The sequence below is a fragment of the Hyla sarda genome, chromosome 1, assembly GCF_029499605.1.
Source record: "Hyla sarda isolate aHylSar1 chromosome 1, aHylSar1.hap1, whole genome shotgun sequence".
Lineage (NCBI taxonomy): Eukaryota > Metazoa > Chordata > Amphibia > Anura > Hylidae > Hyla > Hyla sarda.
Window position 1 is genome coordinate 263,991,835 of NC_079189.1, and position 22,096 is coordinate 264,013,930.

Genomic DNA, 22,096 nt, shown 5'->3' on the forward strand with positions numbered 1-22,096 from the left:
TTGAACTGAGCACACACACAGTTCAAAGACAGCCTTGACCTCTGCCCAGAGGGACCTAATCATCCCACTATGCTGTTTAGTATGTCCCAGGAGCACAGTGCTGCTGTTGGCTCTCTCACCCTCCTCCTACACTTCACACTGTAAGTAAAAAGAACAAGCCCTAGTATAAACAGCAGGGTTTGTTCTTTTTATTGAGCTAAATCATGGGGGCCCTTTCCCTCCCTGAACTCTGTAGGCCCTACCTGCTTGGAAGCTCTGGAGCTGGGCACCCCACCTACAAGCAAGATGCACCCGGCCCCTCCTCCACTCCTCAATAAGATCCCCTGCCTCCTGCTGTATACAACTGGACAGTCAGGGAATAGGAGGAGGGGAGGGCTGCTGACTGCAGAATATATGGACCCCCCTGAGCTGTTTAATCCTGCTGTATCCCCTGTGGCATTCGCTGAATTATCTGAAATGCCCAGTAGATGGCGGATGGAGACCACAAATGAACTAGTATTCTGTTAAGACTGGAGCTGTGATCACATGATTAGCAGCCATTTCGAGAGAATGCTGACTGGTGGAGACTTCGGTCACATGATTGTGACATCACAATGGTCCTGTGCCCTGAGGACTGGCTGATGCCACTACAAGCTTAGCCAGAGAAAAGAGGTGCTTCTAGCTGTGAGAGACTGCATCTAGCTGAGAGAACTTGGTTCACACCGGACCACACCAGTTGAGAGAGAGACCTGCTGGCAGAGACGAGCACTAAGTCCAGACGTCTGGTGAATACAGTGAGAGGAGACTGCTGCTGGACTGACCTGGTTAATGGTGTTGTGAGGGTAAGATAAAGCCTCTTCCATGTCCCACTACAGGGCATCTGTCTCCTTACTCCAAGTAAAGACTCTGAGGTCCAGTGGCGGATAAGGGGGTGGGCCACAGGTGTGCTAGTGGGTGGGTGAGGAAAATCCACATTGCATTCCTGTCTGTGTTACACTATTTTATTCTATGTATATAGTTAATTTGCTACTTACTATATAAAGTTAGTTCACATTAGGCTGTGTCAGTCTCATTGTACCAAGTATGTTCCCAGTAGGACCCCACATCCCACCCCCGGATGCTCCACTGAGTGGATAAGTGGGTAAGGGATCCCAGAGACACTAGGGGGTGCTCCCAAAAACCTGCTACACTGCATAAGTGTGCTTGTGTTTGAATGTATGTATATGTCCTGTGCCTAATTGTGTATAGGTGTTAGTACTGTGAAAGTATATATGTAATATGCAGTGCAGTGTCTGTATGGATGTATGTGTGTATCTATTGTATGAGGCAGTATATGGGGGCTCTCTTCTGGAGACTGGGACAGCTGGGTGACAGGCAGTGCACAGTGCAGGGCTTACACTACTTCCCAAGCTTTATGTACTGCCTGTCACCCACCTTTCCCAGTCTCCCGAAGGGAATATCTGTCTAGTAGACTTGTGCACAAGAAAAATTTTCATCTCGTTTTTATTGTTTTGTTAATATGTATTTTTGGTAAGGTAATATTTTCGGTTTAGATTTTTTGGATACATTCGGTATTCAGGTTTTTATTTTCTTTCGGATACATTTGGTATTCGGGTACATTCGGGTAAATCTTTTTATTCTTTTTTGGACTTTAGTGATCCTAAAAAATTATGGAGATACCTTTTGTTATTAAAATTTCGTAGCGTACCATAAAAAAAATAATAAAAAAGATACAGTAGTGATGGAAAAAATTGTATCTAACGAAATGTATCTTTTTTTTTTTATTATTATTATTATTATTATTATTATGAAATGTTTATTAATTTTTAAACAGGGATCAATTTATGTGAGCGGGTAAAGCACCAAAAATGTAGCCAACAATAATAAAAATGTAGTGTGTGCGTTACCTTTTTTTAGGTAGTAGTACTACTACTCCCAGCATGGAACACACTGTTCCATGATGGGAGTAGTAGTACCTGTACTAATTGACAGATCGCCGGGGTCCCTTGCGATCCTCTTGTATAATGTGTAGATGCAGCGGCCGCTCTTCTATGGTCCCTGCACTGACGTATACATACAAATATTCATATTTCCCACAGAGAGCTGTGATTGGTCAGATGGTTCCAGCCAATCACAGTTCTCTGTGAGAAATAGGAATATGTGTACAGTAGTCCCTTAAGTTACAATATTAATTGGTTCCAGGACGACCATTGGATGTTGAAACCATTGTATGTTGAGACCAGAACTCTATGGAAACCTGGTAATTGGTTCTAAAGGCACCAAACTGTCATCCAAAAATAGGAAAAAGTGAAAATTAAAGAAAAATAAGTAGATAACTAATACAGATAAAGCAGGTTCTTCTATATAAAAGTAAGAAAGATCTGCTGGGAGCTGTAAATCAGTGTCTATGTCAGTGTTTATATCCTCAACATAGACTAGTGTTTCCCAAGCAGGCAGCCTCCAGCAGTTGCTAAACTACAACTCCCAGCATGCCCGGACAGCTAAAGGCTTTCCGGACATAATGGGAGTTGTAGTTATGCAACAGCTGGGTGCACCCTGCTTGGGAAACACTAGTCTATGTTAAGGACAGGAGCTTCTTCGGGGTCCTGTACAGTACAGGCAATGTCCTTAAAAAAAAAAAAAAAAAAAAAAAAAAAGGAACATGGAGTCACGCTCACCTGGTGTCCAAAGGAGCAGGTAACCCTGGTACAGGTAAAGTGTAAAGATCATGTAATACCTCCCTGTACTGTAGGCGGCGCTACCAGATATTAGTCAGTGCATACACTTCAGTAATACAGTGGTTTTACCAGTAAAATGCCTATTCTGATTGGTCTGTTCTTCCAGCCATTGACACGTTTCACAGATCTGGACTGTCTGTACATTGTATGTTGAGTCTGGTTTCAACTTACAATGATCCAGAAAAGACCATTGTATGTTGAGGCCATTGTAAGTTGAGGGATCACTGTATATATACGGCAGTGCAGGGGACCAGAGGAGAGCAGCCGCCGCATCCATACATTATACAGGAGTGATGGAATTGGGTAGAGGAGAACCCCATCTTTGTGTTCAAAGACTCCATTTTGTATGAAGACTTGATTATTCTCGGTCTAAGTGACTATTCTATTCTTCTTCTTGTTTATTTTTCTATATAACTCCTGAACTTATGAACCAATTACAGAGACAATGGGCATCTTATCTTCAAGAATGCAGACACTGTTATCTTTTCCTACCCCAGATGCTTCCTTAAAACAATGGTTCATTATAGTTGAGCTTAAGCAATGTATATTTTGTATCTAACTTTCTTCTGCAAAAGATTTATTGTTTCCTGTGACTTCTTACAATGTAGAGTTTACTGCGCAAGTCTTATTGAAAATGGGCTATATAATACACTTGAAAAGAGGGCTAGGCCAGTTCTGCCTTCAGTTTACAGAGACAACACTTGTGTTTGTGTCATGATTTTGAATGGCAGGTAGCGTTGGAAGGAACGTTGGGTGACTGCAGCCCCATACAGGCTTTCCATGCACTATTGGGAATCCACCGACAGAAGACGTCTCGACCTTTGGGGTCGAACCTAACAGGAGCATCACCGCGGGTGTCAGGAGTGATACCCGCAGTGATCTTTCCTTAACTACAAGTAATACTACTCCCAACATGGAGTACACTCTGCTCCATGCTGGGAGCTGTAGTATCTGCATTAATAGACAGATCGCAGCGGGTGTCAGAAGTTACACTCACTGCGATATGTCTATTCATGCAGGTACTACAGCTCCCAGTATGGAGCAGAGTGTACTCCATGTTGGGAGTAGTAGTACCTGCAGTAAGGGACAGATCACTGTGGATGTCACTCCTCCTTACACCCGCTGCGATCCTCCCACTGCGATGTCCGGATCAGCTGTTCTCAAGGCTACAGAGCCGGGAGAACAGCTGACGCTGAGCCGTAGGTATACATCGTGTACCTACTGCCCAGCAAGAACTTACAGTGAGCTTGCAATGTGTATACAGTATACACATTGCTGGCTCACTTAACCCCCTTGCTGAGCTGTGCGCTATGCACAAGCCCAGCAAGGAAAGAGTTAACTTACACTGCTGGACAGTGTAGGTTAACCCTTTGGACGATATACACTATATCTATAGATAGCTGTATATAGTGTATATGGAAGACAAAGTCCGCTTACTTCCCTTGAGCAGGTCCGTGTAGCTCCACCCCCTAGCGATGGCATCATTAGGGGCGGAGCTACATACGGGATTCAGGCTAGTCTGAAGCTCTGTTCACATTGTCCGTTTTGGATAATGGGAACAGACCCTTCTGCCAGTGTCTAACCAGACAGGTAGACTCCAGCTGTTGCTAAACTACAACTCCCAGCATGCCCAGACAGCCAAAGGCTGTCTGGGCATGCTGGGAGTTGTAGTTTTGCACCAATTGGTGGCTCCCTGTTTGGGTAGACATTGCATCATGGGTGCTCTCCCCAGCGGACAGCGCCAAAAATTTCATAACCAATTTTATATTTTTTTCTTCTCGTTTCAGATCAGTGTATGCAGAGGATTACGGCGGATTCAATGGATTACGGCGGATTAATTTTTTTTCTTTTAATAAACTGGTTAACGAGGGCTGTGGGGGGAGTGTTTTTTTAAATAAAACTTTTCCAATGTGTGTTTTTTTTATTGAAATTTCAGGCTTAGCAGTGGAAGCCGGTCTTATTAATGGAATCTATTACTAAGCCAGGGCTTAGCGCTAACCCCCAATTATTACCCCGGTACCCACCGCCACAGGGGTGCCGGGAAGAGCCGGTACCAACAGGCCTGGAGCGTCAAAAATAGCGCTCCTGGGCCTAGGCGGTAACAGGCTGGCGTTATTTAGGCTGAGGAGGGCCAGTAACAATGGTCCTCGCCCACCCTGGTAACGTCAGGCTGTTGCTGTTGGGTTGGTATTGTGTAGAGAATGAAAATACGGGGAACCCTATATGTTTTATTTTTATTTTTTATTTAAATAAATGGGAAAAAAAAACGCATAGGGATCCCCGTATTTTCATTCTCGGCACAATACCAACCAAACAGCAACAGCCTGAAGTTACCAGGGTGGGCGAGGACCATTGTTACTGGCCCTCCCCAGCCTAAATAAGGCCAGCCTGTTACCACCTAGGCCCAGGAGTTCCATTTTTGACGCTCCGGGCCTGTTGGTATCGGCTCTTCCCGGCACACCTGTGGCGTTGGGTACCGGGGTAATAATTGGGGGTTAGCGCTAGATGTTTTTGGGGCTAGCGCTAAGCCCTGGCTTAGTAATGGATTCCGTCAATAAGACCGGCTTCCACTACTAAGCCTGAAAATTCAATTTAAAAAAAACACAACACATCGGAAAAATTATTTTATTAAAAAAAAAAACTCCCCCACAGCCCTCGTTAACCATTTTATTAAAAGAAAAAATTAATCTGCCGTAATCCTCTGCATACATGGATCTTAAACGAGAAGAAAAAAAACAAAAAATTGGTTATGAAATTTTTGGCACTGTCCGCTGGGCAGAGCACCCATGATCCAATGTCTACCCAAACAGGGAGCCACCAATTGGTGCAAAACTACAACTCCCAGCATGCCCAGACAGCCTTTGGCTGTCTGGGCATGCTGGGAGTTGTAGTTAAGCAACAGCTGGAGTCTCCCTGTCGGGGTAGACCCTGGCAGAAGGGTCTGTTCCCATTATCCAAAACGGACAATGTGAACAGAGCTTCAGACTAGCCTGAATCCCGTCTGTAGCTCCGCCCCCTAATGACGTCATCACTAGGGAGCGGAGCTACACGGACCTGCTCAGGGAAGTAAGCAGACTTCGTCTTCTGTATACACTATATACAGCTATCTATCTATATCTATATCTATATATATATATATATATATATATATATATAGCTGTATATAGTGTATACCGCCCAAAGGGTTTACCTACACTATCCAGCAGTGTAAGTTAACTCTTTCCTTGCTGGGCTTGGGCACAGCTCAGCAAGGGGTTAAGTGAGCCAGCAATGTGGATACTGTATACACATTGCAGGCTCACTGTAAGTTCTTGCTGGGCAGTAGGTAAATGATGTATACCTACGGCTCAGCGTCAGCTGTTCTCCCGGCTCTGTAGCCTTAAGAACAGCTGATCCCGATGTTCACATCAGGAGGATCGCAGCGGGTGTCAGGAGGAGTGACATCTGCTGTGATCTGTCCCTTACTGCAGGTACTACTACTCCCAACATGGAGCACACTCTGTTCCATGCTGGGAGCTGTAGTACCTGCATTAATAGACATATCGCAGCGAGTGTAACTTCGGACACCCGCTGCAATCTGTCTATTAATGCATGTACTATAGCTCCCAGCACGGAGCAGAGTGTACTCCATGTTGGGAGTAGTAGTACTTGTAGTTAATGAAAGATCACTGCGGGTATCACTCCTGACACCTGCTGTGATGCTCCTGTATAATGTATGGATGCGGCGGCCGCTCTCCTATGGTCCCCTGCACGGCCGTATATATACACATATTCCTATTTCTCACAGAGAGCTGTGATTGGCTGGAACCATCTGGCCAATCACAGCTCTGCAGGAAATATGAATAGGTGTGTGTGTGTGTGTATATATACGTCAGTGCAGGGGACCATAGAAGAGCGGCCGCCGCATCTGTACATAATACAAGATGATCGCAAGGGACCCCGGCAATCTGTCAATTAGTACAGGTAACTACTACTCCCATCATGGAACAGTGTGTTCCATGCTGGGAGTAGTAGTATTACCTAAAAAATGTTAATAAAAAAAAAAGGGAAGAACACGCACACACGCATACATTTTTATTATAGTCAGCTACATTTTTGGTGCTTTACCCGCTCACATAAATTGATCCCTGTTTAAAAATTAATAAACATTTCATAATAAAAAAGATACATTTCGTTAGATGCAATTTTTTCCATCACTACTGTATCTTTTATTTTTTATTAGAATTAATTCTTTACGTTCGTTTACGGATAACGAATGCATTCGTTATTTACCGCATGCATTTGGTGAATAACAAATGCATTCATTATTTTGCTATTCGTATTGTCGTGGCTATTCGGGAATGTTCAAAATATGTTTTTGTGCATTGGGATCGGTCCGAATGCCCGAAAACGGTAAAATTCGGTAAATTAGACATTGGTGCCAAAAGAATTGCGCATGTCTAATAACAAACAGAACTCACAGGAGTCCGTACGGAGGAGGGAACTCATACCAGTGTGAATTTTCTTACGTCGACAGCGGTAGTCACTCACAGATTAAAGGGGTACTCCGGTGAAAACCTTTTTTTCTTTTAAATCAACTGGTGCCAGAAAGTTAAACATATTTGTAAATTACTTCTATTAAAAATCTTAATCCTTCCAGTACTTATTAGCTGCTGAATGCTACAGAGGAAATTCCTTTCTTTTTGGAACACTGATGACATCACGAGCACAGTGCTTTGCTTTGCTGACATCTCTTTGCTGTCCATTTTAGCAACCGTGCATAGCAGATATATGCTAAGGCCAGCATGGTGGCTCAGTGGTTAGCACTACTGCCTTGCAGTGCTGGGTACTTGGGTTCAAATCCCACTAAGGACAACAATAAATAAATAAAGACATTATTATTATTATTATAACTTCAGCAGAGAGCATTCCAAAAAGAAAAGAATTTCCTCTGTAGTATTCAGCAGCTAATAAGTACAGGAAGGATTAAGATTTTTTAATTGAAGTAATTTACAAATTTGAATTTGAGTAGAATACAGACATGGCGCACATCTACAATCTTGTATAATGATCTAATTGCTTCTCAGCACAATATCAAAAACTAACAGGTTGTTAGTATACATTTTTGATCAAAAAGTACAAGCCCACTCGCCACGTCAAGGCCACCTATTCAGAGTGGGTCCCTAACGTCCCTAGCATAAAATGGCGTAGCACCGGGCAGCGACAGGGGGGGAGCGACCCACTGGCAGAGCAGCCCCAATGCCTCTCAAACCAGTCTATGGGCCGCACCCGCCCGCAGACACAGCACCACGGCAGCAACGGACGCCGCCCCGCACCACACCGCTGCGACACAGGTGCCCCCTTTTTTTTTTTTTTTTTTTTTTTTAACATGTGCTGCACTCTTCCCCACCCCCCTCAGCCCAAACCTATATAGGTGGTAATTAGCCACACTAGGGCCATTTCACTCCTAGCTGGCTCCCAGTCTGACTGGGAGAGCAAGGTAAGTGAGCCATTACACCCTGTTCACACTGGTGTGGTGCGGGGCGGCGTCTGTTGCTGCCGTGGCGCTGTATCTGCGAGCGGGTGCGGCCTATAGACTGGTTTGAGAGGCATTGGGGCCGCTCTGCCAGTGGGTCGCTCCCTCCCCGTGGGCACCTGTGTCGCGGCGGTGGTGGTCGCCGCCTGGTGCTACGCCATTTTATGCTAGGGACGTTAGGGACCCACTCTGAATAGGTGGCCTTGACGTCGCGAGTGGGCTTGTACTTTTTGATCAAAAATGTATACTAACAACCTGTTAGTTTTTGATATTGTGCTGAGAAGCAATCAGATCATTATACAAGATTGTAGATGTGCGCTATGTCTGTATTCTACTCGAATTAATTTACAAATTTGTTTAACTTTCCGGAGCCAGTTGATTTAAAAGAAAAAAAGGTTTTCACCGGAGTACCCCATTAACCCCTTCATGACCCAGCCCATTTTTCACCTTCAGGACCTGGGCATTTTTTGAAAATCTGACCACTGTCACTTTAAACATTAATAACTCTGGAATGCTTTTACTTATCATTCTGATTCCGAGATTGTTTTTTCGTGACATATTCTACTTTATGTTATTGGTAAAATTTCACTGATATTTGCATCCTTTCTTGGTAAAAAATCTAAAAATTTGATGAAAATTTTGCATTTTTCTAACTTTGAAAGTCTCTACTTGAAAGGAAAATGCATATTCCAAATAAATTATACATTGATCCACATACACAATATGTCTACTTTATGTTTGCATCAAAAAAATTGACAAGTTTTTACTTTTGGAAGACATCAGAGGGCTTCAAAGTTCCACAGCAATTTTCATATTTTTCTCAAGATTTTCAAAATCGTACTTTTTCAGGGACCAGTTCAGGTTGGAAGTGGATTTGAAGGGTCTTCATATTAGAAATACCCCATAAATGACCCCATTATAAAAACTGCACCCCCCAAAGTATTCAAAATGACATTCAGTAAGTGTGTTAAACCTTTAGGTGTTTCACAGGAATAGCAGCAAAGTGAAGGAGAAAATTCTTAATCTTCATTTTTTACACTCGCATGTTCTTGTAGACCCAATTTTTGAATTTTTACATGGGGTGAAAGGAGAGAAATCAACCTAAAATTTGTAACCCAATTTCTCTGGAGTAAGGAAATACCTCATATGCGTATGTAAATTGTTCGGCGGGCTCAGAAGGGAAGGAGCGACAATGGGATTTTGGAGAGTGAGTTTTTCTGAAAGGGTTTTTGGGGGGCATGTCCCATTTAGGAAGCCCCTATGGTGCCAGAACAGTGGACCCCCCCCACATGTGACCCCATTTTGGAAACTACACCCCTCATGGAATTTAATAAGGGGTGCAGTGAGCATTTACACCCCACTGGCGTTTGACAGATTTTTGGATTTTTCATTTGCACAGTCAACTGTTTCAAATATCTGTCATACGCCAGTGAGGTGTAAATTCTCACTGCACCCCTTATTACATTCCGTGAGGGGTGTAGTTTCCAAAATGGGGTCACATATGGATATTGTTTTGCGTTTGTCAGAACCGCTGTAACAATCAGCTACCCCAGTGCAAATCACCTCAAATGTACATGGTGCACTCTCCCTTCTGGGCCTTGTTGTGCGCCCCCAGAGCACTTTGCGCCCACATATGGGGTATCTCCGTACTCGGGAGAAATTGCATTACAAATTTAGAGGGTCTTTTTTCCCTTTTACCTCTTGTGAAAATGAAAAGTATAGGGCAACATCAGCATGTCAGGGTAAAAAAATAAATTTTTTACACTAACATGCTGGTGTAGACCCCAACTTCACCTTTTCATAAGGGGTTAAAGAAGAAAAAGCCCCCCAAAATTTATAAGGCAATTTCTCCCGAGTACGGCGATACCCCATATGTGTCCCAAAACTGTTGCCCTGAAATACGACAGGGCTCCAAAGTGAGAGAGCGCCATGCGCATTTGAGGCCTGAATTAGGGATTTGCATAGGGGTGGACATAGGGGTATTCTACGCCAATGATTCCCAAACAGGGTGCCTCCAGCTGTTGCAAAACTCCCAGAATGCCTGGACAGTCAATGGCTGTCCGGCAATACTGGGAGTTGTTGTTTTGCAACAGCTGGAGGCTCCGTTTTGGAAACGGTAGCGTACCAGACGTTTTTCATTTTTTTTTTGGGAGGGGGGCTGTGTAGGGGTATGTGTATATGTAGTGTTTTTTACTTTTTATTTTAGGTTAGTGTTGTAGTGTAGTGTTTTTAGGGTACAGTCACATGGGCAGAGGTTGACAGCAAGTTTGCCGCTGGAAGTTTGAGCTGCAGCGCAAAATTTGCGCCATCTCAAACTTGCAGCACTCACTGTAAACCTCCGCCCATGTGAGTGTACCCTGTACATTCACATTGGGGGGAGGGGGCAAACATCCAGCTGTTGCAAACTCCGAGCATGCCCTTTGGCTGTCGGTGCATGCTGGGAGTTGTAGTTTTGCAACAGCTGGAGGCACACTTGTTTGGAAACACTAAGTTAAGTAATAAACTTTCAAGTGTTTTGCAACCAAACTTGGTGTTTCCAAACCAGTGTGCCTCCAGCTGTTGCAAAACTACAATTCCCAGCATGCTTGGTCTGTCAGTGCATGCTGGGAGTTATAGTTTTGCAACAATTGCAACAGCTGGAGGCACTGAGGTAGGAAACGGACAATGTTTCCCAACTAGTGTGCCTCCAGTTGTTGCAAAACTACAACTCTCAGCATGCCCAGACTGCCCAGGCATGTTGGAAGTTGTAGTTCGGCAATATCTGAAGGATCAGATGTTGCTGAACTACCACTTCCAGCATGCTTGGGCAGTCTGGGCATGTTGGGAGTTGTAGTTTTGCAACATCTGGAGGTCCACAGTTTGGAGACCACTGTGTAATGGTCTCCAATCTGTGCTCTTCCAGATGTTGGAGAACTACAACTCCCAGCATGCCTGGACAGACTGAGCATGCTGAGATTTGTAGTTTTGCAACATTTGGAAAATCACAGATTGGAGACCATTATACAGTGGTCTCCAAACTGTGGACCTCCAGATGTTGCAAAACTACAACTCCCAGCATGCCTAGAAAGCCAAAGGCTGTCTGGGCATGCTGGGAGTTGCAGTTTTGAAACTCCCAGAGGCAGCAGTGAGATCGCTTTACGGCGATCTCACTGCTGCCAATGAAGATGCCGCACTGCTGCCGGAAACTCACCTCCTGGACGCAGCGCTGCCGGGACCGCCTGGAGGACGCCGCCCGCGCCGGGCACGCTCGGGACACCGCATGGCCGGGTAAGTGATGCCGGGGGACGGGTCAGGGACACTTAGCAGAGCGGTATGTGTCCCGATCCCACGTGATTGGGACTCACACACCGCGCTGCTATCAGCTAGTCAGATTTGACTAGCTGATAGCAGGGATCGCTGGGGGGGTGGGGGATGAAACCCCCGTGGTTGCATGGTAAGATGGCTATCAGTGATAGCCACCATCTTACCGGGCGCTATGTCATGGGTCGGGAACACCTTCCCACTCATGACGTACAGGTATGTCATAGGTCGGGAAGGGGTTAAGGCCGCACATTAACCCATCCTCAACAGAAGTACTCACTGTAACCCTTGTTACGTTCCTGGAGGAGTCTAGTTTCCAAAATGGTGTCACGTGGGGGGGGGGGGTGGTTCTGCTGTTCTGGCATCATGAGAGGTTTGAAAATGCACATGACTTAAAATTTTGAGGTCCATTTTTGCCAATTACCCCTTGAGAAAAAAAAAATTTGGGGTAACGCCATCATTTTAGTGTAAAAAATCTAATTTTCCATTTTCACGTCTAACTTCAATGCAAAGGCTCACTATACCCCTTGTTACGTTCCTTGAGGGGTGTAGTTTCCAAAATAGTATGCCATGTGGGTTTTTCTGCTGTTCTGGCACCATGGGGAATTTCTAAATGCAGCAAACCCCTTAACCATTTCAGCAAAATTCTCTTTAAAAATGCCAAATATTGTTCCTTCTCTTCTGAGCATTGTAGTGTGCCAGCAAAACACCAAACGTCAACATATGGGGTGTTTTCTTAAATGGGAGAAATTGGGCTTAAAACTTTGGTCTATTTTCTCCTATTGCCCCTTGTGAAAATGAAAAATTTGGGGTAACACCATCATTTTAGTGTTAAAAATTAAATTTTCCATTTTCACGTCCAACTTGAACGCAAACACCTGTGAGTTGTTAAGGTTCACTATACCCCTTGTTACGTTCCTTGAGGGGAGCAGTTTCCAAAATAGTATGCTATGTGTTTTTGTTTAGTTTTTTTGTTAGTTTTTTGCTGTTCTGGCACAATAGGGGCATCCTAAATGCAACATGGCCCCCAAAAACCATGACAGCAAAATTTGTTTTAAAAAATCCCACAGTTTCTCTTTCCCTCTTAAGTCATGTTGTGAGCCCACAAAGCACTTCATGTCAACATATGAGGTATTTCCATACTCAAGAGAAATTGGGCTACAAATTTAGGGGGGCTTTTTCACCTAAAACCACTAACATGTTAGTGTAAAAGATGCAGATTTTGATTTTTCTCCTCCACTTTGCTGCTATTTTTGTGAAATACCTAAAGCGTTAACAAACTTTCTGAATGTCATTTTGGATACTATGAGGGATGCAGTTTCTAAAATGGGGTCATTTCTGGTATTTCTCACAGAAAGGCCCCTCAAATCCACTTCAAACTTAACTGGTCCCTGAAAAATTCAGCTTTTTCGAAATTTTCGTGAAAATTGCTGCTATACTTTGAAGCCCTGTAAGGGGTGTTTTTTATTTTTATATATTTTTTTTTTTGCGGTATTTTTTTCAGCTCCTAAATTCCGTCATTTTGACCTTTTTGGTTTTGCTAGACCAGTTTTTAAAGTGACGGATGCAATGGTAATGTATTTATTATCTGCGTGTTTTTAATTTTGTCGCAAAATTCCTGAAAATGGTGCAAAAAAATCTGCAAATCTTGACCACCTCCTGACCAGGTCTTAAAAAAAAATCACTACTCCTGTCTGTTTGCCAAAAATCAAAAAACATCAGCCAAAGTGAAAGAGAGGGAGATAGAGACTTTAGCGATCCCAAAAAATTATGGAGATGCCTTTTTTACAAAAATTTCGTAGGGTACCATTAAAAAAAATAATAATAAAAAATATACAGTAGTGATGGAAAAAATTGTCTTTAACGAAATGTATCTTTTTAATAACGAAATTTATATTTTTTAACCCCTTAACGACGGACGTATATTTACGTCCTCCGCGGGGTCACGCGGTGTCCCTGCGGCATATCGGCTCGGTGCCGGCGGCTATCAACTTCCAATCGCGGTGATGCCCTGTGTTAACCCTTCAGACGCGGTGATCAAAGCTGACCGCCGCGTCTGAAATGTAAGTGAAAGTAACCCGGCTGTTCGGGATCGCCGCGGTGAATCCAGGCAGGAGCAGTCAAGTGCCGATAACACTGATCACAGGCGTGTTAATACACGCAAGAGATCAGAATGAGAGATCAGTGTGTGCAGTGTTATAGGTCCCTATGGGACCTATAACACTGCAAACAAAAGAGTAAAAAAAAAGTGTTAATAAAGGTCATTTAACCCCCTTCCCTAATAAAAGTTTGAATCATCCCCCTTTTCCCATAAAAAAAAATAAAACAGTGTAAATAAAAATAAACATATGTGGTATCGCCGCGTGCGTAAATGTCCGAACTATAAAAATATATCAGGGGGGCGCGTGTCGCGCCATGTTACTGTGAAGACGCACTCCGCGCTACCTCCATCCCTGACTGCCGCTTATCCAGGGGAATCGCCGGTCAATATGACACGCCGCCGCCACAAGAGCAAACCCAAAGCTGGGGGAACCCCTGCTGCCACAGGGATTTCCATCTCCAACTTCTTCACCCCGCTCCTGGCGGATTCGGGAGCTCCGGACTACACGGCCCCCGGCCGGGCGCCATCTTCTACGAGCCTCTGCATGCAGCCTGCAAACCCTGCCTTACACAGCCAGCGGCTCCCGGATCAGCAGCAGACCGCGCAATGTGCGCAAGGGGGTGAGTCCCACAAGCCTCAGCTTACCTCCAGTGCCCCTGTTGGACTTGGACACCCCAGAGTGCTTGGCCCCAGTCCTGCCATGTATTCAGGCCTCATCTCCGTCCCAGCTGTGCACAACGCGGCAGGCTCCGCCCCGTCTCTGCCGTGGTGCCGCCTCCATCTTCACCTCCTCTTCCCTGGCCGCAGCTTCCCGTCTCACCCTCTGCTGTGCCCTGTCGCACTCTGCAGCAGGACACCACAGGTTGCCTTCCTGGTCCCTGGTCTGCACAGTCCCCAGAGGACCAGTCAGAAATAGCTGTAGTGGCCCCAGAATCACCCGGCCAGGATCCCCTCTGCTGTTTAGGTCCATGGAGGCTTTTGGGGCCCATGAGCCTCCCCACGGCACCTTGTCAGCTGCTGACATGCAGGGCCCCGCAGACCCTCTGGGCCTTCCACCTTCTCCAGCACCTGAGAAGCCTCCCTCTCCAGCGCCATCATGGGGATCTTCTAGCCTTTCATCATGGCCGCAGGCTATAGGTTAAGACCCTCCTGATCCCCAGACTCATGTCTCCGGGCCTATTGGTCTCGAGCCGATACCAGCTTTAAAGCCCACTGTGACTCTAACATCTCGGTCATCTCCCCCGCTGTCATCTGTGGATCAATCCACAACTGCTGCATGTCTTATTTTAAATGACCACCCTGAGCTTCAGGACCTTCTTCTACTACTTCCTTCGAAACAAGATCTATCCTCATTAACGGCCGAACTGAAATCTGCCTGGAGACAGGACTTACAGGTGGTAAGTCTGAGGTGGATTCTCTATGCACTTCTGTACAGGAGCTCCAAACATTTAAATAATCTGTTCAGCTTACCATGGACTCTCTACGCCAAGATCTGACTACTCATATACATCACCAGTGACTTCTTCATGCACAGTTCGATGATCTGGAGAACTGCAATCGCAGGAATAATATCCGGATCCGGGGCCTCACTGAATCGGTGCACCCCCAGGACCTTTTCCAGACCCTCACTGAACTATTCAATTCTATCCTGAACCGCCCGGCTAGGGCACCTATTGAAATGGACAGAGCTCACAGGGCGCTACGTCCTCTGTTTGGAGGGGTCCTGACCCCTCCAAACCGAGGGATGTCATTTGCCGACTACACTATTACACAGTAAAGGAGGAAATTCTGCAAAAGGTGCGACAAATCAGGGATCTGGACTATGAGGGGGCGCGTTTGCAACTGTTTCCGGATCTCTCCCGCCACACTCTCCGCCTGCTCGCTGCCCTCAAGCCACTGCTTACGGTCCTCCAGGGCCGAAACATACCGTATAGATGGGGATTTCTCTTCGCCCTTTCTGTCCGCATGGACGATAAACTGGTGACGCTGTGTCGCCTACAAGATTTACCTCTATTCCTACAGACTTTGGGACTTCCTGCCATGGACCTTCCACAATGGACTGATTTGCTGGACAACCCGTATATGCAACTGCCATCGGACGCCCGCCAGGGGATTGCATCTTCCCTCAAGCCAGCTACCCCTCGTCCACAGAGATCCAGGAGACGACCCAGAAGTTCTTCCCGCACCAGGCGGGGATCCCAACGCTCTCCATGAGCTGATTCCTGAGTGGACTGTGATAGTCAGTTTTGCTGGCCGGTTTCTATGCACGGATGCTCCAAGTTCCACGTGATTGGGTATATTTCTTGATTGTGTCATATTCTCCTTAATGTTACTTGACGTATGCAATGTTTTTTCCCTTTCTCCTACATGTTGCTTTAATATGTTTACTTGATTAGATTAGTGGCGGTCATACGGATAATGTGAATCGCCCACTGTTTTATCTCCTCCGGTTGGCGGTGAATTCCATTATCAATATTACCCCTGACCCTGCGCCCCACGTAGGTTACTGGTAGTTGTCCTGACTACCGCGTTCTTGCCCCTAGGGCTTTCTCTTTAGGTACTCTTGCACTTGTTCTCTCTTTGACTAGCGCTGTTTCTTGCTTCTGTTTCTCTCTTTCCCCTTCCCTCACCCACCCTCCCCCTGAGACGATATACATTACTGGACACACCGCCGTTACTTGTTCCAGAGACGTTTGAGCCCCTTGGGGGTGACCTGTTGCACCAATGGCGTCCCTCAAGGTCACCTTGTTGAATGTACAGGGCCTCAACATCCTCTTGCTTTGCATCTCACCCCTCTCTTGGAGCACCTAGTCCATTTAGACCAGGTGGGCTTTGTCCCTCATAGGGAAGCCCGGGACAATACTCTAAAAACTTTCTCCCTAATCCATCATGCTCAATCTACTGAATTACCATGCATGGTCCTCTCGCTCGTTGCCGAAAAGGCTTTCGACCGAGTGGGGTGGGGCTTTATGAGAGGGGTGTTGACCCACTTGGGCCTTGGCCGCCTGGCTTTGAGCCGTATAATGGCGCTTTACACCAACCCGTCAGCTAGAATTCGGATTAATGGCTCCCTTTCAGAACCCTTGTCCATACATAATGGCACCAGACAGGGCTGCCCATTGTCCCCCCTACTTTACGTTCTTGTGATTGAACATCTTATGCAAGCGATTAGATTGCATCTGGACACAGAGGTATACAAGTGCTCGGCCTTTGCAGACTATCTTCTCCTGTATATCTCTGCATCGGAAACATCACTCCCTGCACTCTTGTTGGTATTGGATGACTTTAGTGCGTTGAGTAATTATAAAATTAACGTGACTAAGAGTGTGCCTATGAAAGCGTCCTTGGATGTGCTGCGGGCCCTAAACCTGCAGGGTCAGTACCCATTTACCTGGCACCTCTCCTCTTTCAAGTACTTGGGGGTTATTGTCCCCAAGGACCTCTACCGTATTGTTGAATTGAATCTGGCGCCCCTATTGACCAGGTTCAAGAGTGACCTGACCAAGTGGGAGTGTAAAGATTTCTCATGGATTGGCCGTATCAACATACTGAAAATGAATCTGCTCCCCCGCTTACTGGCAAAGTCTGAAACAAATAAAGTGATTCTTCCTCGCACCTTCTTCAAACCTCTAACCGCACTCTTCTCTAACTTTGTGTGGTCCCAGGGACGAGACAGACTCTCTAAACGCACTCTGATGCAGTCTAAAACAACTGGTGGCCTTGACTTTCCCGATCCCTACACCTACTACCTGGCATCGGTAGCGGCCCGTATTCTAGATGGGTTTCACGGTGCCGGAACCAAGCTGTGGATCCAGTTGGAAAACGCTCTTGCACCTTTTCCTATCACTTCACTCCCTGGATTCGGCCCGCCTACTGGACTACGGCCAATAAGACCTCCCTTCCCCCTAGTCTCTAGGATACTCCTACATACTTGTTTTCAACACATCACTGACGTGGGTTTACTTAGACCTTTGGGTCCTCTAACTCCCCTAACAGGCAATCCGGATTTTCTCCCAGGGTCTACGGTGCCTGACTTCTTGGCTGCCCAGACTTATTCCCCTCTTCCCATTGCCCAGGTTCTCCAGACCTCCTCCTTAAAAACCCTATCTGACATCTTAGGCGACACTGCACAATCTGCCTTACACTCCTTCCAGGATCTTCAATTGCAACACTTGGCGGGTTCCTGGTGAACTCCATAGAGAACTGACTTCCTTTGAACAACTATGCATAGCGCCAACTCGCCCAACTCATGTCATCTCTCTATTATACTCTATACTAAACAGTCGGGACCCTCAGTCCCTTTTGCCCTACCAGCAGAGTTGGTCAAGAGAATTGAACACTGTTCCCAGTACTACGGAATGGGACACGTCCTTTTCTCCTTTGTCATAAAGCCTCCAGAGCAGTAGCTCTTCAAGAGACTAACTATAAATTGTTGTCCAGATGGTACAGGGTCCCAGCCCTGCTCCATAACCTCAGTCTCGCCCACCTGCTGGAGGTGCAAAGGTGATACGGGCACGCTCATCCATGTATGGCATTCTTGCCCCCTACTGATGCCCTATTGGTCGGCATTACGAGATATCATTCACAAGGTCACAGGCACACATGTTCCCGACACGCCCCAGGCTTTACTGCTCTCTATGCTACCCGGCCCGGCAGAAAAATTGAAGAAAAGCCTAGCGAGCATATTGCTTGCTGCAGCTAGACGTGTTACCTCGAGACGTTGGAAGTTATCGTCCCCCCCCCTACAGTCACGGACTGGCTTAAAGAGTAGCTCCAATCTGTGTTTTTTTATTTTTATTTATTTATTTTTTCCTGTCCCTACATATTGCTAAAGTATCCCTAACCCCCTCCCTGCCTTTTAAAAAATGGTTCCTACCTTTATAAATGGCTCATCTTCTGCCCTTCTCCCTAGCTCTCCCGGAAGCCGACTTCCCCAGCAGGCGTGACGTCACTGACTCCTGCTGGATGAAGACTTCTGCCCTCACTTCATCTATGCTGCGCTCCTATTGGGAGCGCGCATAGATGAGCAGAAAATAGATGAGCTGCTCCGGGGTCTCCTCCTCCCTGTTTAGCAGTGTAGTGTTATTCAGGGAAGAGGAGTATCGCTTACCTGCCGTGCTCACCGCCGAGACCCGGTGTGAGGTGGAATTTTGCGCCCCAAGAACTCTCGTGTCCGCTCCTCCCCAGCTCTCAGAAGATTTCCGAAGCTAGAGCTGGGGGAGGGCAGAGCAAGGGGAGAGAGGAGGTACACACCCCCTCCTTCCTTCCTCTCCCCGAGCTCAGGACGCAGATCTCCACGGAAGGCCAGAGCAGAGGTAGGGAGGAAGCCAGAACACTGTTCCTCATGTCCTCTGCCTGAGCTCTGACACTGTTTACTGTACACGTGCTGGGGATGTATACACTGCAGGGACTGGGAATAAATCTCTGCCTGGGGGTAATTTCTATGTGAGGAGGAGGGGTCCCTGTTATGTGTGTGTATGCTGGGAGTTGTAGTGCCTGTTAGGTGTGTGTGTGTGCTGGGAGTTGTAGTCCCTGCTAGGTGTGTATGTTGGGAGTTGTAGTCCGTTAGGTGTGTGTGTGTGTGCTGGGAGTTGTAGTCCCTGCTAGGTGTGTATGTTGGGAGTTGTAGTCCCTGTTAGGTGTGTGTGTGTGCTGGGAGTTGTAGTCCCTGCTAGGTGTGTTGGGAGTTGTAGTCCCTGTTAGGTGTGTGTATGCTGGGAGTTGTAGTCCCTGTTAGGTGTGTGTATGCTGGGAGTTGTATTCCATGTTATGTGTGTGTATGCCAGTGTTTCCCAACCAGGGAATGCTGGGAGTTGTAGATTTGCAACACCTGGAGGCACCCTGGTTGGAAAACTGGTATATGCCCTGTAGAGGTGTGGTGAACTACAACTCCCAGGAGACTACATAGGCAGCATGCTGGTGTTATACCACAGACTGAAGACTCCTGAATGACACATGCTGGGAGTTGTAGTCCCTTTTGTGTGTGTATGCCAGTGTATCCCAACCAGGGCTGAGTTATATTAGTGTGCTGTGTATAACGCGGAGGGAGGGGAGGAATAATGGTGAGCTGGGTGGCGCTCCCATGATTGTTTAGCAAAATTACATTTTTTTTTTTTAAAACCAGACATTCTGTGTACTTTATAAAGATTTATGATTTTACTATTGTGCAGAGGTTTGTTCGGCACACACTGCTGCTCCAGCACTACTAGCTATGTGAGCAGTGTACTGCAGGAAAAGGCCACTGTTCTGTGAAGTGTGAGGTAGAGGTGCACAGTAGAGCAAGGGGGTGTTTCTAAATTTGTGCAAAATTTATCAAAGGACGTGCACATCTTTTGTAAATTTTGAGCAAGAGTGTAAATTAGACAGGCAATGTAAAGGGGTAGATCTGTGTCTACAATAGACACCTAATGATAAATGTCCCCCAATGAGTGTATGTGCAGTGTAAATACTTACGAGCATATGTGTACTCCATAGTATATGAACATATGTGCAACACAAGGCTAAAAGCTAAGATCATATGAGCAGTACAAAGGCTAGGAGAAGTACAGAGGAGCATATGTACAGAATAAATGCTATGAGCGTGTGTGCCAAATAAAATTTTGATCGAATGTACAGAATAATGCTATGCGTGCATGAACCACTAGGAGCGAAACACAGTACGAACTCCAAAAGTGCATGCCACGAGTGCATGTGCTGTACAAACAAGGGCGTATGCACCGTACAACTACTGGAAATGTATGTATGATACAATCGCTAAGAAAACATACTTTAAATATATATATAGCAAAACGTGTACTATGAAAATGCATGAAAGCTGAAAACTGTATACAAAGTGTAAATGCAACCTATGTAACCACCGCATGAAGCTGTGGCCAAGTGAAATCGTACCTGCGCGCAGTGTCTACCCATGTGACTCTGGAACCAGCCCCATCACACAAACCATGCACTAAGAGGCTTCAGTAACCTGCGGCATGGAGGTAGTCACCTACCTACACATTTGGCTTCCTGATCTATCTACCTAGTTAACTGTTTACCTGGCTACCTACCTACCTGCCCTTTTTCTGTGCAGGACACGAAGGAGGGCATTATTACAGTTTGTGGGCTTATAGATGGCAAGATTGTGTAGAGGAGGGGATGGCACTGGAAAATGCTAACATGTTTGTCCTGCAGATGGGAAGAGATTGAAATGGCGATCTGATCCGGACGGAGAAGAAAAGGAAAGAGGCTGCCGCCAATTAGAAATATGTAATTGTGAGTCCCTAAATGTGACTGTACAGTGGTCCCTCAACATACGATGGTAATTCGTTCCAAACGACCCATCGTTTGTCGAATCCATCGTATGTTGAGGGATCGGTGCAATGTAGAGTATAGGAAGTTATACTCGCCTGTCCCTGCCGCTCCGGACCGCATCCTCACCGCTCCCGATGCTGTCCCGCTGCTCCGGCGTCTTCTTCGGGATCCTCCGGCTTCTTCCGCATCTTCTGCAGGGTCCGGGCCTTGCTTTCTGGAGACGTTATTACGCTGCTGCGCCGGCATGGCGTGCGTAGTGACGTAATAACGATGCCGGAAAGAGAGGCCCGGACCCTGGAGGAGATGCGGAAGACGACAGAGGATCCCGAACTGGACCTGGAGCAGCGGGGGTAGGTGAGCGAACCTGTCCGGGATGCTTAAACTGCTATCCGACAGCAGCTTAAGCATTTTGCGGATAGCAGTTAATGCGATGGCCCCGACATATAAAAGCATCGTATGTCGATTTCATCATATGTCGGGGCCATCGTAGCTTGGGGGGTTACTGTAATCACTTACCGTATTTATCGGGGTATACCACGCACCGGCCTAGAACACGCACCATCATTTTACCAAGAATATTTGGGTAAAAAAAGTTTTTTACCCAAATATCCTTGGTAAAATGAGGGTGCATGCGTATACCCCGATACACCCCCAGGAAAGGCAGGGGGAGAGAGGCCGTCATTGCCCGCTTCTCTCCCCCCTGCCTTTCCTGGGGTTTAGAGCCCTGCTGCCGCCGCTTCTCTCCCGCTGGCTATCTGCGCCGCTGCCCGTTCTCTCCCCCTGACTATCTGTGCCGGTGCCAATAGCCAGAGGGAGAGAAGCGGCGCCGGCAATGGGGCAGCGACGCCGATAGCCAGGGGTAGAGTAGGGGCAACGGCACCCATTGCCGGCGCCACTGCCCCGTTGCCTCCCCCGTCGGGTCCGCACTGCTTCAGGCCTCCGGTGTGCGTCCCATGCGTCGTTGCTATGCACTGCACGGTGCAATGACGAGTGACGTCATTGCGTCTCGCAGCGCATAGCAATGACGCAGGGGACGCACACCGAAGGCCTGAGGCAGCGCGGACCCAACCCCGGCAACAGGTAATTATACAACCGTGGATGGGGGAGGCAACGGGGCAGCGGAGCCGGCAATGGGTGCCACTGCCCCTTCTCTCCCCCTGTCTGTTGGCGCCG

The 22,096-nt window shown here is 46.6% G+C and overlaps 1 protein-coding gene across 1 annotated transcript in view; it reads left to right on the forward strand.

Annotated features, from left to right (window-relative positions):
- The first annotated feature begins 699 nt into the window (after positions 1-699).
- The window catches only part of LOC130368202 (uncharacterized), a 161,563-nt gene continuing 140,166 nt past the window's right edge, over positions 700-22,096 (forward strand). The window contains exon 1 of the mRNA XM_056571579.1: positions 700-821. The gene's annotated coding sequence lies outside the window, so the exon portion shown is untranslated. The remainder of the gene's footprint in view (positions 822-22,096) is intronic.